The sequence below is a fragment of the Camelus dromedarius genome, chromosome 28 (assembly GCF_036321535.1).
Source record: "Camelus dromedarius isolate mCamDro1 chromosome 28, mCamDro1.pat, whole genome shotgun sequence".
NCBI classification, from domain to species: Eukaryota; Metazoa; Chordata; class Mammalia; order Artiodactyla; family Camelidae; genus Camelus; species Camelus dromedarius.
The window spans coordinates 22,502,869-22,525,434 of NC_087463.1; the positions used below are offsets into that span (position 1 = coordinate 22,502,869).

General features: G+C 45.1%; 1 protein-coding gene across 2 annotated transcripts in view; it reads left to right on the plus strand.

Annotated features, from left to right (window-relative positions):
- Positions 1-22,566, plus strand: part of SOCS6 (suppressor of cytokine signaling 6) — a 244,000-nt gene that overhangs the window by 89,867 nt on the left and 131,567 nt on the right. Inside the window, exon 5 of one of the 2 annotated variants that reach the window (XR_010378203.1) lies at positions 6,747-7,094. The exons of the other annotated variant lie outside the window; for it this stretch is intronic. The gene's annotated coding sequence lies outside the window, so the exon portion shown is untranslated. Of the gene's footprint in view, positions 1-6,746; positions 7,095-22,566 lie in introns of those variants that run through there. 2 annotated transcript variants of the gene reach the window in all.

Below are 22,566 nucleotides of genomic sequence, written 5' to 3' on the forward strand. Positions count from 1 at the left end.
TTTGGAGACAGAACTAGTAAGTCTTGGTCAAACCCTATGATTCATTTCCTTACTTTCAAGCAAAGGTCACTGCCGTTCCCATTGAGAGTTCTGCCAAGTGCTCTCTTGAGGGGAGGGGATGCAGCCTGTGTCCTCCTGACCCAAAAGGGCTCTGATGGGGCGATGAGTAATTAATTCCCTAATGTCTTTTCCAAGTGCAGATAAAGCTCACAGTTGATTGCATGATGGGGCAAGGTGTGGAATGAAGGTTGGCACCGAGCTAGGAAAAAAAGTGCATTTCCTTTGCCAAAGTAAAACATTTATTTTATTTGGCTCACAACACATAGTAGGGGCAATTGTAACTAACAAAAGAGATGTGCACTTTGGAGAACTGGCAGGGTGTAGAAAAGAAAAAAATAAGCACATAGAGATAGAAAAAGTTTTCATCAATCAGATATGTGACTTAGAGCAGTTTTGCTGGATTATAAACTTTGCTGGAATTAGTAGCTCTGGAGAGTAATTCAGAACCATAGAATTTCAGAGCTGGAAGGTGCTTCACAAAGTTACTGATTCAACCCCCTTAATATTGCACATGAAAATAGGTGAGGCCAAAGTATTTAGAGATGGGACCCACTTCCCAGTTCTTGGGTGCCGCCAACTGAAAAGTTTGGGTGAATCTCAGATCTTGGTGGCCATAGACCTCTAGAATTATCTAAACACAGTGAAGAAGCTGCAGCTGGCCGACTTGCCATCACCTTTCCTGTAACTGTGGGGTTTGGTCCGTATTCCTGGGTATCCAGGCTGGGTTAAGGCGATGGACCTCCTTGAGATGCTCGGTGCTCCCAAAGACTCATCAAGTCAGTTTATCAGGACTTCTAGATGGGTAGGGGCTCAGGCCCCTCAGACCCTTCTGTATCTCTCAATGAAATGTTTAGGCAATTTTTGGGCTTCCCAAGGCTCTAAAGATGCTCTGGGAGTTTAAAATAGGGTATAGAAGTGAAGGTTAAGATGAACACTTTAAAAACAGAATTATGGTACTCTTCTGCTTAAAAGTCTTTAAAAGCTTCTTCATTGCCAAAACTGATGTTTTAAAATGCAGGTCTTATTATTATTTGGGCATGGTGAAACCCACAGATCAGCAATTGTTACTGAAATGATAGTTTGTTCCTCACAGCTCCCAAGAGGAGGGCACAAGCTGGGCCACACGGGGAGCCCAGGGAGGGTCAGGAGGCGGAGGGAGTGGGAGAGCCTCCAGAGGCCTTTATCGTGGTTTCCTCAGGACTTAGAACCAGCCCGTGCTAATCACTTCAGTGGGCTCTGGGGTGCAGAGGCTGACCCTGGGGTGATTAGGGCAGGGGAATATTGCCTCCTGGAGTGTAAGGGCCACACAGAAGTGGTGGTGGGTTTGTGGGCTCTGGCTTGGTTAGTTTGCATAGGAAAGGTGAGGCCCAGGGGTGTAGTTTGCTATCTTTGAGGACTGGCTAGCCCTGGGAGGGGCAGTCTCCCCCGGAGTCAGTGAGGGCCCAGATGCCAGAATTCAGAAAACACAGTTCATACAGCTGGCATTTGCAGAAGGGTGCACCTGGGACAGTTTTCCTGGGAGATGCTCCTGAGTGAGAGGGTTCTGGTGCCCATTTGGGCAGCTGTTGCATATGGTGCCCTGTTGGCAGCACATTGGTAGATTAAAGTTGTTGGGGACTCCTGCTTTACAGATACCTGTTGGTCTTATTTAATACTGCATTTCAAGCTTGTTTAACCATATAAATCTTTTTGAAATACATACCATGGAGGTTCTAAGCTACCTTGAATGTGGTGTTTTAGCCGAAGAATCCAGATTTGCTTTGCTGGTAACCATTTCCTCTCCTGGAGTTTCCGGTCGGGACTGTCCACAGCAGGCGGGCTGGTTTAATTAGGGTCCACAACAAGCTCCCCCCGTTGCTGCCTCTAAGCTGCGCTCAAGCTGCGACCCCCGTGATTCAGGATTGCGTGTTGGGCCCTGCACCCGTTCCTGCTCTTCCTACCATCAGCTCCTCTGTGAAGTCCTTGCCAGTTTTCCAAACCCACAAATACATGTTGCATTCCATGTGTCAGCCACTCTTCTAAGCATTTCAAAATATCAACTTAATTGTCATAAGAGCCCTACAAGGCAGGCACTGTTTTATCCCTGTTTTATAGATAAGCAGCTTGGGGCACAGAGATGTCGAGTGACTTACACAAGGTCACAAAGCTAAAAGGTGTTCAGGACGTCATTGGCATGCAATTCATGCTATTTGAATAAATTTTAAAGTCTGTGGAGATGAGGGAGGTACTTTCTGATGAATGTGTGTATGTGTTAATATGTGATAAAAATCAGACAGAAGACATGTCTCTCTCTTTTAACACTCTGGAACTTTGCTGACTCTTCCCCTGCAGAATTTGTTCAGAATAATTCATATGGAATTTCAACTTAAAGTGTACTTGGGCTTAGCGAGGTGTTTTCTGAATCCATCCTCTGAAGGAGTATGAGTTCATCAGTAAACAGAGCAGGGGGGATTGTAACCCACTTAAACATAGACTTTGTGGTACGAGCTTTTGTACACACACAACATGTGACTGCTAATTCATTTTATACATTAATGACAGCGAACATCTTCAGGACCGTCTCAGTCAGGGTGCCAGAGATAAATATTAAGAGATTTATTGCAAGGCACCGGGTTATGTGATTGTGGTGCTGACTAGGCAAGCCTGCAGCCCAGAGGGCCAGCTGGGAATTCTACGATGGGCTGGAGCTGTTGTGCCCCGGCAGAATTTCTTCTTCAGGGAAGCCTCAGTTCTGCCTTTAGGGTCTTTCAGTTGACGGCGTCAGGCTCACCCAGATTTACTGGGGTAATCTCCTTTATCTAAAGTCACCTCATTATGGATCTGATTCACATCTACGAAGTACCTTCACAGCAATGCCTGGAGGAGTGTTTGAATAATGGGAGGCTGGAACCGCACCAGGTTCAGACGGCAAAACATCATCCGAAGAATGTTTACTAATCGTCATGACATTTGTCTCTTTTATGTTTCTATCTGTATATGAATAGAAAAAAGTAATTTATTTAGAAATATTCTATTGGATAAATAAGATGTTTCAATCATGTAAATGGGCTTTGTTTCCATTGGTGTGAAGCCACGTGACCCCATCCATTGGTATTTCCTTGCTTTTTGGTCATCTTCTGATCCCTTTCGGTTTATGCTGGCCTCTCTCTCTCTTCATGGTCCTGGCAGGAGTATCTCTGGTTTATTTTAACCCTGAGCTCGGTCACCTTATCTGAAAAAGAGGCTAATTAGAGTGTGGACCTCCAGCCCTGATGGGAGGATTAACTGAATTAGTTAAGTCACTCAGCGCGGTGGCGTGTCTGGCGTACAAGGAGCGATGTACTTTTGTAGAAGTACTTGTTTTTGCTTCCCCTGTTCATTTTTTCTGGCTGTGAACACGCCCTCCAGTGACAGGTTCTCTTCAGAAGACACCCAGAGAGAGGCTCTGATGCTACATGGGGAAGAATTCAGAAACTGGCGCTTATCCAGTCCCTTCTGAAGCAAAACAGAGAGCCGTTTCCCATCATCTTTCTGAAGCACTGGAGATGCACCCCGCTTCCTGGGCGGCTGGAAGAGCTTTTGGAATTTCACGTTGCTGCCAGGCCGGGGGTTGGCCTTCCACCTGAGGAGACTTTAATCCTTCTTGATGTGGTCACACTGCTCGTAAACACTGAGTCTATTCAAACACCTTTCTAGGGCTTAAGCCAGTTTTTCTGGGTAGCTTCCTTTTGGTGAAAGTAAGTGTGTTGTACTATCATCTTGTTTGGGAGGAAGATACTGAGATGCAGAGAAAGGGCGAGTTCCCCATCTCGGCTCTGGAATTAGTAACGGGCTGTTCCAGACGCCCTCACCTGCCCGGCTCTGGACAAAATTGGCTGTTACTGAGCACTTAACTCTTTCCTCCTTCTCCGTGAGCACCAGCACCCGATCCTAGGTGTGGCGGTCAGGAATATCTCTGACTTTCTTCCCCAATTCTTTTGTTCCTCATGCTCCTGGTGATGGCAGGAAAACCAGTTTCATTTGCCAGCAGCGACATCTTCCTCGTTTGCTTTTAGAAGAGCGTGGCACGGCTTCTCCTGGGGAGGAGAGTAACAGTTGCTGCCATGCAAGCAGGAGGCAAGAGCTCCCTGCATCACCAGAGTCACCTCTCTGCAGGGACGCTCTGATCCCCTCTGAGGCGCGAGGCGGGAGCGGTGTGCCGAGCTGGGAGGAGGATGTTTCCTTTACACGTCCACCTCCGTCAGCTGTCCACGGCCATCTGGTGGAGGCAGTAAATGCGGTCGTCCCTACCCAGGAGGAATCGCGTCTTATGCTGTGAAGTCTCAATGGGGAGCTCTCATTTCAGAGATGTGGACCGTGTGCACAGAGCCAGTGTAGCGGGTCCCCTTCCTGTGTGTGTCCTTTCCCCAGCTCACGCTTCTGCCTCGCCCAGGAGACCGGGAAGTGCTCGGGTGTGAGAACTAGGTTGTGCCCTTTTGCCTCTCCTGACTCCCCAGGGGAGCTCAAGGCGCAGCACGTGCCCAGCAAGTGCTGGTTGAAGGAGTGAATTGATGGATCCAATAAAGTGTTCCTAGGTTCACCTAAAGGAGTGGATAGTTGAGACGTTTCTCAGATCCTAGAGCTTCTAGGAACAGGAAGTCAGAAGTGACTGTCTCAGGCGACGTGCCCAGTAACGAAAGAGCATTTGCAGGGATTCAGATGTGGACCAAGCACATGGCATCCGTGTTACAGGAAGATGCCTCTTTTCCTTTGGCAAATAGATGTTTTATGGATTTTGACACCATTGCAATGGAATGATCTATGCATTGAGATCATGGAAATGACAATGAAAATGAAATATGATAATGGAAATATCCTGCTTTTCATTTAAAATATGTTACTTAGGTTAACGACAACCTCAATCTAGTAGATAGGACTAGAACGTGGATTCGATATTGGGTAAATGTCGTTGAGACGGCATTGATACAAGATGCCATGAGGAATAATCATGAGATTGAATCAGAAAAGCCATCCTGTTTAATTCTAATCTGAACAACCAACGTGTGAAATCATCTCAACAATTTATTCAAATCAACCAATTTACAAATTGGGTTGAGTTCGCAGATCTAGACCGTTTCCTGAATTCTAACTCAGGTGGTTTCACGTGTGTGCTTATGGCCAGAGGTCAGTAGACAGAGGAAATATTTTACCCTCTTCAGAACCTTTATCTTGAAAGTATCCTAGATCTGTGGGTGATGTTTTCATTTAGCTCCTCAATTGTAAGAGGAACTGCTGATTTTCATTGTGGCTTAATTTTTTTTTTTAAACTGACAGATCACATATTCAGTAGGCTATATCATGCATTCATGTCATTAGCTAAACTAATATTTACTGCTCACTCCTCCAAGCATTCTACGTGTATTGACTCCTTTAATCCTGAAAACACACTATGAGGCGGTCGTTCCTTGACTCTACAGGATAAGGATGCGGAAGTGTGTGTGAAGGGTGATCACGTAGCCTCTGAGCGGCTGGCCTGGGCAGTCCCAGCCCCCCGACACCGGGTCCACACAGTTGCTGAGTTCTGTCCCTGCTATACACATAGGGGCCTTGTTAGAATTCACATCTGGACTTTCAGAAAACACTTTTTTCAGGGAAATTGTGAAAATCAGCATTAGGTGACCTTCAAAAAAATTTTTTTTAAATGGAGATACTGGGGATTGAACTTGGGACCTCGTGCATGCTAAGCACACACTGTACCACTGAGCTACACCCACCCCCAGATAACATCCAGATATTCTTAGGATATCCACAAACATAGAATCGGGGCAGGCTACGCCTACTTCAACTTTTGAAGTCTATGTATAGGAGCTGTCAAGTGTCTGGTGGCTCCTGAAACGATACCTCTAAAACCAGAGAAACAGGAGTCGTCACAGCTCAGGACCAAGTAAACCTGGATGATGCTGTTAACTAAAATTTCCAGGAACGAAGACCTGATTGAGATAAAGAGGCGCTTGTCCGGGGCTTGTTAGGACCGCAGCCCCAGAACCACAGGTCCAAGAAGCGTCTGGATTGAGCTGCGTTGGACCACAGGATGGGGGAATGGGGAAAGGCAAAAACCGCGAGGCCACAGTTAGTCAAGGAAGCTGTTTGTCAGGAATTATCCCTGGAGCTGGCCAGAAGCGAGGGTGATTTTTAAGCAAGGATTGGTTGGGGTCTGAAGTGGTTCCACATTTGCAAAGGGGGAGCCTTGAGATCTAGGGTTGCAGCTGGCGGCGTTGTCCTCAAACAGCTGGTGGTGTCCTTGGGAGCCTGTGTTTTGGTAGAGTTCAGAAAGTTCAGGTCCCCAGTGGTGCAGAAGTGTGTCTGAGACGGTGTCCTCGGCGGCCGCCCTCTGCACTGCGTGCGCCTGCAGAAGGATTGCTCTGGTGTGCTTGCACTTGTCACCCAGGCTGAGGGCTGGGGACCCAGACTGTCCGCCATCCCCCTTCCCTGGCTGCCGCCTGACTTTCTCAAGCTTCTGACTTACAGGGAAATGGCTCGCCTTTAGGTGGGATGTAAGAGTTTTGGAATCTTTTTGATATTTGTTCGAATTCAGCCAGCCTTAATTGACGTTTTCTTGGAATTTCGCACACTATTCTTTCATTTATTTTAACACCAGGATGCCTTCCAAATGAGGAAACGCACTGTGTTTATTTCCTTTGCATTTTTGTATCCCCCCTCCCTTTCAGCGAATAAAAGTGGAGAGAAAGAATATTATATGAAATCCAGAGGAATGCCACGGATGCATTAGCCATGCCTAAGTGAACAGCAGAGCACCCGAAGATGCTCTCTGCGTGGGCGACACTGGCCTCTGTCACATTCCTGCAGCGCGGCTTACTGCATAAGAACGGGGCTTTTTTCTGTTCTGTCCAGGGTGTATTGTTACACTTGATTTATATTATTTTTGGATAGTTTATCATCTATATTTTCTGCAGTACATATGTATATCTTTGTAATCAGAAAAAATGTTATTTTTTATTTTTTTGTGATTTCTTTTTCTCCCAGTTTATTGAGATAGAATTGACATAAAGCAGTGTAGAAGTTTAAGGTGTAGGAGACTGACTTACGTACAGCAGGAAATGACTATCACAGTAAGTTTAGTGAACAGCCATCATCTCATACAGATACAAAATTAAAGAAATTAAGCATTTTTTTCTAGAAAAATTGTTATTTTAAAATGTTGTGGAGAACAACTCAGTTCACATTGCTGCCGGCCTGACTCAAAATTTGCAGTGTGCGTCCTTCCCAGAGAAACTTCAGTTTGTCGTTCGTTTTTAAGGTGGAGGTATCACTTTGGGGGTTTTCTTTCCTGCAGGGTAATATTTTCCCCAGATTACAGACAACTGGTTGTTGATGGTCACGTAGGAGCCCAAATAAATATCTCTCACTGAAGGGTGCTCTCAGGTAAGCGCTTCAAATTTTTAGTACATTACAGGGTCATAGGTTTTACTATTCCAAGCGTGATCCCATATTTTGACAATTCCTTTTTCAAAAGTTTATTGCCTTCTGTGTGCTGAGCACAGCATCCACTTGTTAAAATACTGCACAGCCAGGGGACAGTGGTAATTATAACTCTGCAGAAGCATAGAAAACAGTGATTCTACTTTGTTCCAGATAAAAGCATAATGGAAAAGTCCACATACCTCTAGTTGCAACTTTATAAAAAATGATGTCAAAAAAACCCCCAAAACACTGGCGGGCGTAAGTAATCAACACCACACCCTTCTCTGGGGATGGAGAGGGGGACCTTACAGAGGGGCCCTGATGTGTCCTCACCTTAAACCATCTGAAGTAAACGTGGCCCAAATGCTGAGGGTTGGTAGGGACAAGTGGCCGTGTTTGTGTTCACGATGTATCTCAATATCGTCAACCGAGGCTTATAGAAGTAACTTTTCACTGTCGCACTGGGTCACGACCACCAGTGCTTTTGTTTACATCATTTTGTTACTGAGGTGTGTATCTGTTGGTATTATTCGCAGAGTGTTGGGTTGTGGCTCCCAAACGATAACACCCATGTCTTAAGCCCTGGAACATGTGCAGCCTTATTTGGGAAGAGGGTCTTTGCCAATGTAATTAAATAAGATATGGAGGAGAGAGGATCCTGGCTTACGTGGGCAAGGGGCTTCGGACAGCTCTGGGCGCTGGAAGGGAGCCAGATCTGAGGAAGTTACCACGCTGGCAGCTCAGGGACGTGCCCTTGGTTACCTGTGATTACAGATGCCTTCTGGAGATTTCCAGATTTAAGAGTGACAGAGATCCTGCAGCAGTGAGTGGCAGAAGGAGCAGGGAAGTAGCTCACTTCCTACTTCTTAGAAAAAAAAAATTCACACAACTGTGTGGATTAATTGGCAGATGATTTGCATTTCTCACCTGGATAATTTATAAGGATTGTTATTTTTTGTAAGTCTCACTTTACATATGTACATGAAACTATCACATTTATGTGATTACTGCAATCATACTCTTATCTAATATTCATCAAAGCAAGGCAGAGATTCTGGAGCTGGGGTGCACAGCAGAATCGCCGAGAGAGTTGTAAAAATACATGTGCCTTGACCCCTTCCTCAGAAAGTCAGATTTCAGGATTTGGGATGATTTAGCTGTAGGTAAAAAAAGCCTTTTAAGGAGATGCCAGCGTTCATTTCCTTGTTGAGTACTAACAATAAACGATGTGATACTGGTCACATAATATAAAATGTAAAACAGAACCGCATGATACTTCTACTCTGCTTAGATAAAGCCTGTAGTTAACATCGAATGTAACAGATGAATCCTACAAGAGAATTGCAACTGATTATCACACTGTCTTGCACTTTTAATTTTTTCAAAGCCCTTTACAACCATTCTCCTGATTTGTCCCCACAAAAATGGCAAATGAGAGGAGTAAAGGGTCCTTGGGCTGTTTCTTAGAACAGAGACAATGATGGGGATTAGGTACCGACACAGGGAGACTCTTACGGGAACAGATGCAGGTAAACGTGTCTCCAAACTCAAACGTGTGGCTCTAAACATACTTCTGGCGTTTAGCAGAGACTGCCCCGAAACCAGCTGTCTGTGCTCAGCTCTTTTACGGGAGAATTAGGGCAGTCATAGTTAACAGCCGTTCTATCATTATGTTCTATAACTTAAAAATATTTCCCAACCCCCCGCACCTGTAGTCTCCTGCAGTCTCCACCTGGCACCTAACATCTTTTGAAATCTATTCCCTTCAGATTCTACCCACGAGAGTGGATGGTCTGGTTCTGCCAGATGGGAACTGGCTTGCCCAGGTAACCTCCGTTTTCACTAGAAAGTCCAGAACTCCTTCAGTATAGAGCTCTGCCCATGAGAGTGTGTCAGCCCTTGTACTTTTAATAAGACTTAGACATAGTCACAGGGCCATCCTTTCTCCTGTTCGTCGTCTGGCTGATGCAGGTATGCTTACCCCAGGGCTTGCCTGTTGCTGAAAACGTTCCCATAAAATAGAAGTGAAATTCGATTATAATTTATAGATTGGGGGATGAATATTTTTGGATTAAATATATTCATTTCCCATGGTTACTTCTAAGAGAAAAAAAATCAACAGAGACTTTGAACAATGGATATAAATCAGAATTGCAAGGGCATAATCATCTTTTCATCCTTTATTAAACTTTGAAAGCATTTGGCTAAATATAGCTTTGCTGCCATTCGCACTAAAGAGTCACAGCACTCAATTGGTATTAGTTTATGTGCACAACTCAAAACAATCAAGGATATATGATTATTTGATACTTTTGTATGAACAGTGGAAATTTAGTAATTCTACTTTTAAGAGGAAAGGTTAGTATTTCTTTGTAGAAACAATAAAATCAGGTTTCAGCAGTAGAGGCACAAGTGCACACGAGCTTGCACACACACACACGCGCACGTGGTCACACACTGAGTAGACAGAAATACTGCCTCCCCGCCTCCCCTAGTCTGATCCACCAGTCAGACCTGTCGAGGGGCAGCTCAGTGGTAGAGCGTGTGCTTAGAATGCATGAAGTCCTGGGTTCAATCCTCAGTACCTCCATTTTAATAAATAAACTGAATTACACCCCCAAAATTAAAAAAAAAATTAAAAGAATTTTAAAAAGACAAGGCTAAATAGCTTTGATTTAAAAAAAAAAAAAAGACCCTCAGATTGTCCCTCCAAATGTCTGGAGTCTGTTCACTCCTCTCCATGTTCTCAGACACCGTCTTCCTGGACTCCCACGCCAAATTCCTCGCCACGTTAGGGCCTCCCCACTTCCACTCTTGCTGAATCCCCCACCGCATCCATTTACACAGCAGCCAAAATAATTTCTTTCCCTTTAAATGCAAATTGGATCACAAGTCCTCTCATTCACTGGCTTCCCACTGCACGTGGGAGGCATCTGAACTTCTTTAGCCCCAGGATTTTCTTCCCTTCTCACTCACGGAGTGCTCTCCACGCGGGCTTTGGGGTCTGGGACCCAAAATACTGACTGATAGCTCTTGGCCGGATGGTCCTCAGGTCTCCGCTTAATGTCGCTTCCTCCGAGAAGTCCTCCGCTCTTCTCTTTCAGGGCATTTATGACAATGTGTAATCGTACCTTCACATGCTTGTTTGCCCGTTTAGCACAGCTCCACGAGGGCTGGGCCCTCTCTGTTTTTGTTTATTTCTTTGTGCAGAGCAGTGCGTGCATGAATATCTGAATGTTTCAGATAAACGTGGAACTGGGGAAACATGGATGAATCAAAATGAGAACATATCCAGAACCCGGCCCAGCCATCCCCACGGGATGTCCCCAGCTGGTTCACTGCCATTTTTTGCCCCTGTGTTCAAGGTGGTCTCTCCTCTTCTCCCCTTTGGAACGCCTTTGCTCCTCAATTCTCCTTATCTTAGAATAAAGATACATTGTGAATGATTCTACCCATATTAATCTCTGCCTTTATTGTCTACAGCAGAACATTTATTTTTCACATTTTTGTATTTTTACCAAGAGATGTTATGAGTGTGTGCCTGACCTCTTCAGTTACAGAATAAGTAATTAAAGACATGGTTTTCACTTTTCCTTGGCACTGAGCTCTGGGTTAAACTGGATATATGTCTCCGTATCTATAGATATATATTGGAGAAGATGCATGCATTTTTTTATACATACATCTCTCCCTTCTTTTAATTTCTCTTACTGCTTTTGAATGAGGAGGATTCAAGTTCATTTTCGCATGAGATACATATTTTTAACAAGTTTATTTTTTTAACAAGTTGATATTTTTTTAACATGCTGTAACCATCTGTCACTCAGTAAGTCTAAAAAATCAGATATATTGAAACCAACATTTTTTTCAAGAAGAAAATGTAATCATTTCTTTTAAGACCTTTATACCCCCAAAGGGAGTTAGGGTAGTTTTGCTTTGAGGCAACACTGACCTCCTGTGGCCAGGGAGTCTTGTTGAACAGCCCCCGCCACCCCTTTGTTTTGTTTTATTTTGAATTTACTAAGGTTTCTTTCTAATCATTTCTCTATTATGGTCATTATTATTTTCAGTCCACAAAATTTATTTTAACTTAGTGTTGAGATGGTCAGTCTAGAATTCTCGCTCACTCATGGACTCTCTCAGTCTGTCAGTGGTGGCCGGGGAGCAGGCAGGACAGTGTGTGGAGTGTGGTCGCTCTCATTTTGGGGTTATTTCCTCTGCTTTTTGGACTTGTCTCCTCTTCCTTCCATTTCTATAAATGGGTCAGTCTTATTCACTCATGAAAGCCCTGGAGTTGGCTCTTCCTTACTTATTTAGCTAAAGCCCACTATTCTCACCCTCCATCAATCTACTTTTCAAAGCATCTCGTGTCCAATTCCCTTCTTCCCTGGCATGTTCGGCTCCTTTGTCTTCAGCTTCCTTCCAGATGACAGTAGCCCCCTGGACGCCTTCTCTGGTTTTACTCCCTTTATTTTTTCCTGATTGAGGGATAACTCACATACATTATATTAATTTCAGGTAGACAACATGATTTGATTATTTGTATATATTGTGAAATGATCATCACACTGTCTAGTTAACGCCTGTCACCATACATACATAGTTACAAAAATTTTTTTTTTAACATTTTTAATTGATTTATAATCATTTTACAATGTTGTGTCAAATTCCAGTGTAGAGCACAATTTTTCAGTTATACGTGAACATATATATATATTCATTGTCACATTTTTTCCTCTGTGAGCTACCATAAGATCTTGTGTATGTTTCCCTGTGCTATACAGTATAATCTTGTTTATCTATTCTACAATTTTGAAATCCCATCTATCCCTTCCCACCCTCTGCCCCCTTGGCAACCACAAGTTTGTATTCTATGTCTATGAGTCTATTTCTGTTTTGTATTTATGCTTTGTTTTTTTTGTTTTGGTTTTTTTTTGTTTTAGATTTCACATATGAGTGATCTCATATCAAAATTTTTTTCTTGTGATGAGAACTTTTAAGATTTACTCTCTTAGTGACTTTCAGCTATGCAATACAGTATGAGCATCTCTGCTCGCCATGCTGTGCGGTACATCCCCAAACATGTATTACACTAGCTGGGACTTTGTACCTTCCCACCCGCTTCGCTCATTTTGTCCACCTGCAACCCCCTTCCCCTGGCTCCCACCTGTCCGCCTCTGTTTCTCCTCTTCTGCCGCCATCCCACCCTCGTCCTCCACCCCTCGGGGGAGCCTCTCCTAGTGTCGTCCGAGGATCAGCTGTTCCTTCTGGGTCTGTGATCAGATCAGGCAGCAACTGAGAGTAAGAGTTTCAAAATGTTCATGAATATTTGGCGAGTAATTTTATGTATGTTTGAATCTGATACTAAAAAAGTTGGATTTGGGGGTAGTCACTGCCTTTTTTCTTTCCATGCTCTGGAGCTTTATTTTCGTGGTCCTTTGCTGTCTTTTTACAGCAGCACAGGTCAGGCTGGTGGTGGCCCAGCCCCTGGCGCAGGAGGTCTGAATAGCCCCACTCTAGTCTGTCCCGCTGGACTACTCCTTCCGGGCCATCCTTTGTTCGGGGTTACTCCCCAACTCAGAGACTTCCACACACTTCTCTCACAGTGTGTCGCTTCTAAACCGTCGTGGGATGTCTGGTGAATTTTAACTTCAGCCTCGGGGAGGAGCAGTCCAGCCTTCTTCTCCAGCCCCCCCGGGCTCTCCGCACACACGCTCCCCCAGCTCCTCCTTTCTCTGCTTAATACCCCTGAGCTGCCCCCGCCTCAGGTCTAACCTAGACTCCTCTCTTGGTGACCCATCCAGACGGGACCATCGCTTCCAGGTCCACTTGACGCTTACTTCCTGACTGGAGCTTCCCACTCGTCTCAGGCCTCACCATCTTCCCGTCCGCTCGGTTCCCAGGGCCGCCACCGTGGCGCAGGCCAGGCGCGCGCGGTGCCCGTCTTCGGAGGGCCGCTCTGAGCAGGGACTCCTCTCTGCACCTGTGCGTTCTGTGCAGCGCCTCCTGCCGTCCTCGCACTGGCCCTTCCGGGTAGTTACGACTTTCACCCCCATTCTGTGGATGAGGAGACTGAGGCACAAGGTGTTCCGTCTCATTCCAGAGGTGGTAAGAGGAGCAGCGTGGTAACACCAAGTCTAACTTGTGTTTTGATCTCTCTGTGAGATAAATATGATGAACTTTCACTTACAGAGGGACACGTTGATGTTCGGTGCCCTGGGGAATGGATTCGAACCCACGGCAGTTGTGTTAGTTTCCTTGGGCACCTGTCACAGAGGATTACGACCTGGGTGGCTTACACAGCAGATTTATCGTCTCAGAGTGTTGGAGGCGACACGTCTGAAGTCGAGGTGCAGGGAGGCCTGATTCCTCCTGGAGACTGAAGGGGGGGCTGTTCCCTGCCTTTGTCTCTCCTGGCTTCTTCACGGACTTGTCGGCACTCCTTGGCACTCCTTGGCTTGTAGCTACGTCATTCTGATGTCGGCCTCATCTGTGTCAAATCTCCCTTTCCTTTCTCCCATCAGGACACCAGTCACTGGACTTAGGGCCACCTCTAAATTCAGGGTGCACTCCTCTCAAGAACTTAACTTCATTACGTCTGCAAGGACCCGATTTCCACTTAAGGTCGCATTCACAGGCACCGGACTCGGGACATGAACACCTTTCCAGACAACAGGACTCAGCCACTGCAGGGTCTGTCTAAGCACACAGCCCCCGTTCTCCCAGCGCCGTAGTGTCCGCCACTTTAGTACCTGCTGACTTGCAGCTGAATGTTTCGCAAGGCTTAGTTTTATTTAAAGTATGGGTTGTTAAGGACCATGTTTATGCATGCTCTGTGGCCCCTCATGTCCCCTGCAGTGCAGCACATAGAAGAAGCTCTTAGGAGGGGCTGTCAGGCACCGTGAAGGTGAGACAGCCATGGATGGGAGAGCCTTCCTTGGAATTCGCTGTCACAGCACACGGCAGGTTGCCTGACGTCAGGGACAGAGCCTTTCTCGGTGTAAGCGCATGGAGTGGGGTCCCCAACGCGAACAAGGAAGCGTACTTCCGGTGCTGGGGCAGGAACCGGTGATTATTAAGCTTCTGCTAAATAATGAGTACTCAGCCTTGACACCCACTTCACTTCACTGTTATAAATTCATGCTTTGTCCATTCAAGTTCAGAGCAGCCAGGGGTAAAAATGAAGCAGCTAAAAGAGCTAGATTACATTTGATTTGAGGACAGCAGGTTAAGGCTAACAAGATCGGAGGAAACAATTTTTGCGGCCCATTTGGAAAATGAATCTCAAAAAATCACCGAACCCCAGGGTATCACAGGTCTTATCAACCACACAAATGCTTTTATTAAAAAGACAGAAACCTAGTGGCATGAGAGAAGCTTTGTTTTTGCGCTGTGACTCACAGGAGAGCTTTTAAGCTAAATCATAGGGCCTTTCAGTGACTCCTTCTTTGGTGGCTCCACTGAAGGGCAAGTTAGAAATAGTGGAATGAATTCTGAGCGCAGCCGAAGCCTGACTCAGACTTTCAGAACCCGATTTGCATTTTAAACTGCCGGTTTTTGTTTGTTTGCTTTGTTTGTTTGTTTGTTTTTACTTAGCCCTTGAGAATGTAAGGGTGAAAGATGGCACTCTGAGCTGACAGGACGCACAGGGTAATTGGAGGCTGTCTGGTAGGTGGCGGGGGGGTGGTCCCCCATGAAGGACTCCTCCCAGGACACTCCGCTTTCACGCTGTTTTCAAAGTGGGTTGTTTCCCGAAGAGAAGGAAGAGTAAACCTATCTCAAGTTTAATGCTCTGTTGAAAAGAAGCAAAGACTGCTTTTTCAAAAAAATGACGAAATCTGTGATGAGAAAATAAGGGAGTAAAGACCTGGTATTCCCTTCTGTTTGCCTTCTGATGCCTGGTTTTATGTGTGATGCTCTATTTCTGGGTGAATGTTCTTGGACACATTCCTGTTTTAAAATCTCTCCCCTCCTTTTGTGAATTGTCCGAATCCATCTTGATATCGCAGGAGGGTGGAGATTGGAAGATTATTTCCTCGTGTTACCGGCGTGGCCAAGAGAGGGCTCTTGTTGGTTTACCAGCAGCACCCCCTTGTGGCGTTTCTATGCATTTCATAAATTCTAAATAAATTTCAAGGACCAAAAGAAGCTAAATCTGATTTACAAACAATATTTTATTTTGTTTTTCAAGTTGTCAACTTAATTACTCTTCTTTCTTTCTTTGTCTGTTGGTTCTGCCTTTCTAAGGCAGGGGAACTGGTCTTCGTTATTAAATTTATGGATGAAGTTTGCAAATGTCTGAAGACATTTTAATAACAGTGAGCACGAGGTCAGTGGCAAAAATCCATGCCAAACCCTTGCACCCAACTTGCTTTTAAACACTTGAATAATTTAATTCTAAAATATACTTTTCTCAAGACTAAAGTATTTTTAACTGTCTTTATTGTTATCTCAAGGTATAGTATTCCTTTTATTTTTATTTGAACTCAGACTTTTCCACTAACTACTAAAATGTATGTTTTGTGCAACACCTTGTAAGCTCTTACTGCACTTAAATTCTCTGTGAAACTATTTGGAAGTTAAGCTGTTTGAATGAAAATTTCCTATCTGAGAAGGTATAGACTCAGCAAATTAGGGCTACCCTAGACTTTAAATTCTTAAAAAAAAAAAAAACCTCCATGATTTAAATCAGAGAATTAAAAACCAGAGTTAGTGCATTTCACATGAGTGGAACATCTGGTTTTTGAGCTCTGCTCTAACTCCAGATATTTTGTTAAGCTGATGACACTGACATTATAAATGCTGCCTGGCAGCTTCTTACTTGTGGTCATCGCAGTTTCCTGTCGCTATGACCACCCTCCCATCTGTCCTTCAAGACTTTGCCTGGTTTGAACGATTGAGATTAGAAGGTCATTCAGAGATCATGTAAAATACAATTTTGCCTGGATCATGGTATATATTTTACTAAATGAATTCTTAGCTGTAGAAATAGTCAGATCTAGAGCAATTGATCTAGAGGCCGAGGACTTATTCCTCTGCGTGTGTGTGGTGGGGGTGGGGGTGGGAGTGGGGAGGTGGTGACTAAGCATGCTTCTGTGTGTTTGACAATCACGTTGGGTTTATGTGTATTTTGAATGTGTATTCTGGGGAACAACAGAATTTTAGAAGCAGTTGGTATCAGGTTACTTGAACTTCTATCTTCAGTTTCTTTGTCTCTCATCTGGACCATAGCTTTTTTTTTCTTTTTTCCTTTTTTTGTGGGAGGGAGTGGAAATTAGGTTTATTTATTTATTTCTTAATGGAGGGACTGGGGATTGAACCCAGGACCTCCTGCATGTTAAGCACGCACTCAACCACTGAGATATACCCTCCCCGGGCCATAGCTTTTTTTACCCCCAAGGGAAAAGATTCGTTGCTAATTTACAGGAAATCACATTCATTGGTGAATCCATGGTAATTTTGATATGGCAATAGAATTTCAATACCTTAACAGTCCCATAAATTTAAGAACCATCATGTACGTGAACGATGCATTAGAAATAACAGGATTTTTCTCATGACACTTTCAACTTGGATTATCTAATTCTGGTCCGTCTGAGAAATGCTTGGCATTTGACCCATGACAGCTGTTTTGGTGCAGTTAACTATGACTTCTACAGTAACATGTGTCTTTAACGGAACATTCAGTGTACTGTCTGTGCCCCTCTGACTTTGGAACTACAAGATTATGCATCTCTGAGTTCTAGTCTGTGATGACTGTTTTCTTTTATGAAGAAAAATCTTTTAAAGAAATTTCTAGAACTTTATGAAACCTTGGGGTCTTCTAGTTAATCTAAGCTTTCCTTTGCCTGCTTGCTCATTTATTTATTTAAATTGTGGTAAAACTCTAAAACTCACATAATATGAAATTTACCATCCAAACCATTTTAAAGTGTCCTCACATTTTTGTGCAGCAGATGGTCAGGACTTTTTCATCTTCCCAAACTGAAACTCTATACCTACTGAACAACTCCCATCCTCCCCTGCCGCGCCCCCATTGGGGCTTTATTGTTTACAGACCTCAAGTACTGCGGGGACCAGGGATGTCGAATAGGGCAGTGACTCTGTAAGGCAGCTGCTGGGAGAAAGGAGGGAGTCAGGTAGTGCTTTAAAAAAAAAGGCAATTTACATTATAATCAGTCTGTGCACCCCACTGCTCTCCATGGAAAGCAAATTAATCTTATGCTACTGATTAATATATCTTAATTATTTTTATGAACTCTCCTTCCCTTATTGTCCCTCAAGGCTTACTTTGTTGATTTTTATTAATCCAATTTCACATACGAGGAAAGAATCCACAGTGTGATTTGTGCTAGACAGCTTCGATTTAAAAAAAACCAACTTAAATCCAGTATTTAAAAGTGCTTCCTAGGAAGTGTTTAAAAGTATGAAATCCATGAAACCCTGGAGCCTGGTGAAAGTCCTCAGGTGTCTTCAGCTGCTTTCGGGAGAACAGTGTCAGGGACAGAGGCTCCATTTATCCACGTGTGCTTGTGAATGGTGGGCGGCTACTGCTTCCTTAATACGGCCACCCTGGAGATCAGATGCGTAGCAGGTAGCCAGGGGTGTGTTCCTTCTTGAGCACTGCTCTCGTCAGTGACTTCCATGTTGACAATCCATTGGCCAGTCTCTTTGTTCATCCAGTTCGATTCCTCGGTATCATTTGATGCAGTTGGTCACTCCCTGCCCTGGGAAACACTTTCTGGTTTTCCTACCACTTTCCCTCGTCTCTCTGGCCTTTAAATATGGAAGTGCTTCAGCTCAATCCTGGGATTTAGTCCCTTTTTAATCTGTCATCAGACATTTTTATGGACATGATTCCAGGTTTATGTACTGGGTCCAGCTTGCGCTCGTCCAGCTGTCTCCTTTTTTTTTTTTTTTTTTTTAACATTTTTTATTGATTTATAATCATTTTACAATGTTGTGTCAAATTCCAGTGTAGAGCACAATTTTTCAGTTATACGTGAACATATATATATTCATTGTCACATTTTTTTCTCTGTGAGCTACCGTAAGATCTTGTGTATATTTCCCTGTGCTGTACAGTATAATCTTGTTTATCTATTCTACAATTTTGAAATCCCGTCTATCCCTTCCCACCCTCTGCCCCCTTGGCAACCACAAGTTTGTATTCTATGTCTATGAGTCTATCTCTGTTTGTATTTATGCTTTGTGGGTTTTTTTTTCTTTTTTTTTTTAGATTCTACATACGAGCAATCTCATATGGTATTTTTCTTTCTCTTTCTGGCTTACTTCACTTAGAATGACATTCTCCAGGAGCATCCATGTTGCTGCAAATGGCGTTATGTTGTCGGTTTTTATGGCTGAGTAGTATTCCATTGTATAAATATACCACTTCTTCTTTATCCAGTCATCCGTTGATGGACATTTAGGCTGTTTCCATGTCTTGGCTATTGTAAACAGTGCTCCTGTGAACATTGGGGTGCAGGTGTCATCCTGAAGTAGGGTTCCTTCTGGATAAATGCCCACGAGCAGGATTCCTGGGTCATATAGTAAGTCTATTCCTAGTCTTTTGATGAATCTCCATAATGTTTTCCACAGTGGCTGCACCAAACCATCCAGCCGTCTCCTTGACTCTCCGGTTAGGTGATTTCTGCTCGTCTAATGCATCCCTGAATCTTGTCATGTTCAAAGCGAACTTGTGACCTTCCTTCTAAAAGCTTTTAGTTCATTGCAAGCCCACGTCCTTTTTTCCCGTAGCTCTAAGCACCTTCTCATACTTTACATACTTTCCTAATTTTTTCCTTATTTCTAGAGTTTACTTATTTTTATTGTTGTCTCTCTCTGCCCTCTAGAATGTGAGTTCCATGAGTGCATGGATTTTTTTTTCCTGTTTTGTGTGATGTTGAGTCTGTATGTAAGCTCTTGAATATGGTTGAAGGGATAGCAGCAGCCCACACGTATCTGTTGAATGATGAAATAAATACACTGAAAGGCCGAGCTGCACGGCATCAGTGAAATGCTGTGGAGACAGAAAGAGTAATCTGTTCCTGCTGTGGGGACATAACTGGGGCCAGGCTCTCTGTGTCCCCTCCCTCACCCCACTTCAGACAATAACCCCAAATAATACATGCTAACACGCTGCTGAAGACATGGCCCTAGATGGAGGAATGGAGGGAAGATTGCATCTGGAGAGGAGCAATGCTAAGAGCTGAGTGTCAGAAAAGCAGCAATGTGGGGGGGAAGGTACGTCACACCAGTAACTTCCAGAAACAGTGGGCGTGGTGGGGGTTGGGGTTGGAATTTGGTAGTGGAGGGAGAGGTGATAAGACGGCTAGAAACAGATTGGCTTTTATTGATTTAAGAACTAGAATGATTGAATAAATGCACAGAGCAACATGAAAAACAGGCTGCTTGGTACTGCTAATTTTAAAGGGAGAGTAAATTATTTCATTCAAAAAAAAAGTGCTTTAAATATAGAAAAAAATTCTAGCGAATTGAATCGAGCCTTTTTCCTTCTCATTGTAAAAGGTCACAGTGGTTCTAATTCTAATGTCCAATTACCAGGTGCCATCAGCACAGCAAAGTAGAATCAACTCAATTTCAATCTCAGGCATTTGCCTCACCTTTCACTAGCTTTGGTATGACTCGCTGCAATTTTCTCATCAAAAAGCTAATTTTAGGAGCAAAATGTCAAGAAAAGATGAAAAAGAAGAACCTGGTTTTGCGGAGGCTGGTTTTTTTTTTTTTTTTTGCTTTTGGGCTGCACTTCTAAGGTACCTGTCAAATCAGTCACCCACGGATGCCTCTCCGATGTTTTCACTGTGCTCGGAGGGAACAGAAAACAAGACAGAAAGACAAACATCTTTGTTTATTCCCTAATCTCAAATGTGGTGTGACACTGTGTTCCAGATGGTCCCTAAATTTTGACCTGACTATTTTTCAAAAACAATTTTCACTTGCACATGCAGACTTGATATAATGGATGTGGAGTCTGGTGGCCCCTTAACCAGTTGTCCTGTGAGAAAAGAAATACCCTTGCTAAATGAAACCTAGGGAAGGAGGGGAAAAAACAGATTTTTGTTCTCTGGCCTGTATTTCTGCTTTTTGCCACAAAAGAGGAACATTTTGTATAGTCCTCTGAATGGCTATAAGGAAAACCTCAGCAAATTCTGTGAGCAGGCCATCTGTACAGTGTCCCGTGCAGGGTGACTTCCCAAAGGCTCTTCATCTAAGGGCACAGTGTTTTGGAGCACGAACATCCTGGGATGCCTCCGTTAGGTCCAACTCCGTCCTTCCTGCTGCAATCCTAGAAAATCTTACCTTATTGAATCAACACAAATATTCCTGAATAGTTATCCAATTATCTTTTTATTCTTGAAAGCCAGACTTCTAATCTGGAAGCCACAGGCCTTATCTGTCTTCTGAGCCCTAAACCACATTTGCTCTCTTGTTTGATCCTACGTTTAAAGGTCGCCCTTGCCCGAGAGCAAAGATGTGAGCAGGTATCCCGGTTACCTTTTCTGCCATATTATTTCAAATCATTTTTACTGATGGCTAATCTATTCCACCAATGTGGCAGAGGATGGCAATTAAAAAAAAACCAATAATGGAAAAGAATCTGAAAAACAGCAGTTACAAATATAACTGAATCACTTTGCTGTACACCTGAAACATTGTAAATCAACTATACTGCAATTAAAAAAAAAATCGAAACCTTTGCTTTTTTTATTCCCCACTAGTGTAGACAATCATCAGCAGCAGGTGTGAACACTGCGGCCTAGTAAATCCAGAGGGATGCAGGAGGAGGCAGGGGAGGCTCCCCTGCCCTGCAGCCAGGCCAGTGCGCTGGGACCGTTTGACTTGCCTGTGGCCACTCTGGGCCCAGCACCCTCTGAGGACAAGCCTCCAGGCGGAAGGGCTCCTGACAACAGGGGGAAGGGAGCAACACTCCGGAGTGGGCAAGGGCTGTGTCCCCCAGCAGGCGGCCTGGCTCCTGCCCACCACACCTTCACGGCTTGGGGTAGGGGTGTCAGGCGACTGGGCTACACCTATCCGTCTCCAAACCCAGGTACCTGCCTCACACCTCAGTTCCCCTCCTCCCAGTGATTAGCCAGGTTGGACCACCAGGCCCTGTTAGGGACCCCACTCGACCCAAAGTTCCCATAACACTATTTTAGCCAGTGAGTGGGCTGGAGGCCCTCAGATCCTGCTGGGATCACTGCACGCTGGCCCTTTGCCAAAAAACAAAACAAAACACTCCAAACCAAAATCAAAACCCCCCCAAAACAAACAACAAACCTCTAACCCTTTCCAGGCCACAGAAATCAACCCAAGCGGATGGGTATTGATGCTACCGCCCCAAATATGCTTTGTCTCCTGAAGGCAACTGCCTCCAAAGACAAACAGCCCTGTACCCCCACCATCAATCTAAAAGGGTGATGCAGAGTCGGAGGATCCATCTGCCCAGAACCCTAGTTTGGCCTTGAACCACGGGGCTTCTCTTGGGGAAGTCTGCTCCGTTCAGCAGTGCTGGGCCGCCGGGCGTAGGCTGCGCGTCTCAGGTCATGCCCTCCACACTCCCGGGGACGCCCCATCCCGCCCGGGGAGGCCCCGCCCTTCTGGCCAGGGTCATTCGAGTCGGTTACCAGGTGGCCTGGCGGGCTGGGCGGGGCAGGCCCGGGCCAGCTGGGGCGGCACGCGGGCCACGGGGTAACTGACGCGGCGGGGCGGGGACGCCGGCGTGGCCACGGAGCTCTCCAAGCGCGCGCACTCACGGCCCCAGGCGCGGGGAGGCGGCAAGGAGCGGCACGTGCAAGGCAGCAGGGCGAGTCCGGAGCCCCCGCACCACCAGGAGGCAGGAGCCGAGGGGGCCCCGGCGCCGTGCGTGGCGACGCCGCGGTGGCACAGGTGCTCTGGCCTTGGCGACGTGCCCGCTGGCTGAGGGCGAGGCCGGGCGTGGGTGCGCCCTGGCCCCGGAGCCGCGGAGAGGCCGGCGATCAGAGGGGAGCTGCGCGGACCAGAACCGGCCCTCGAATCCACAGACTTGAGCTCTACGTTCTTGCC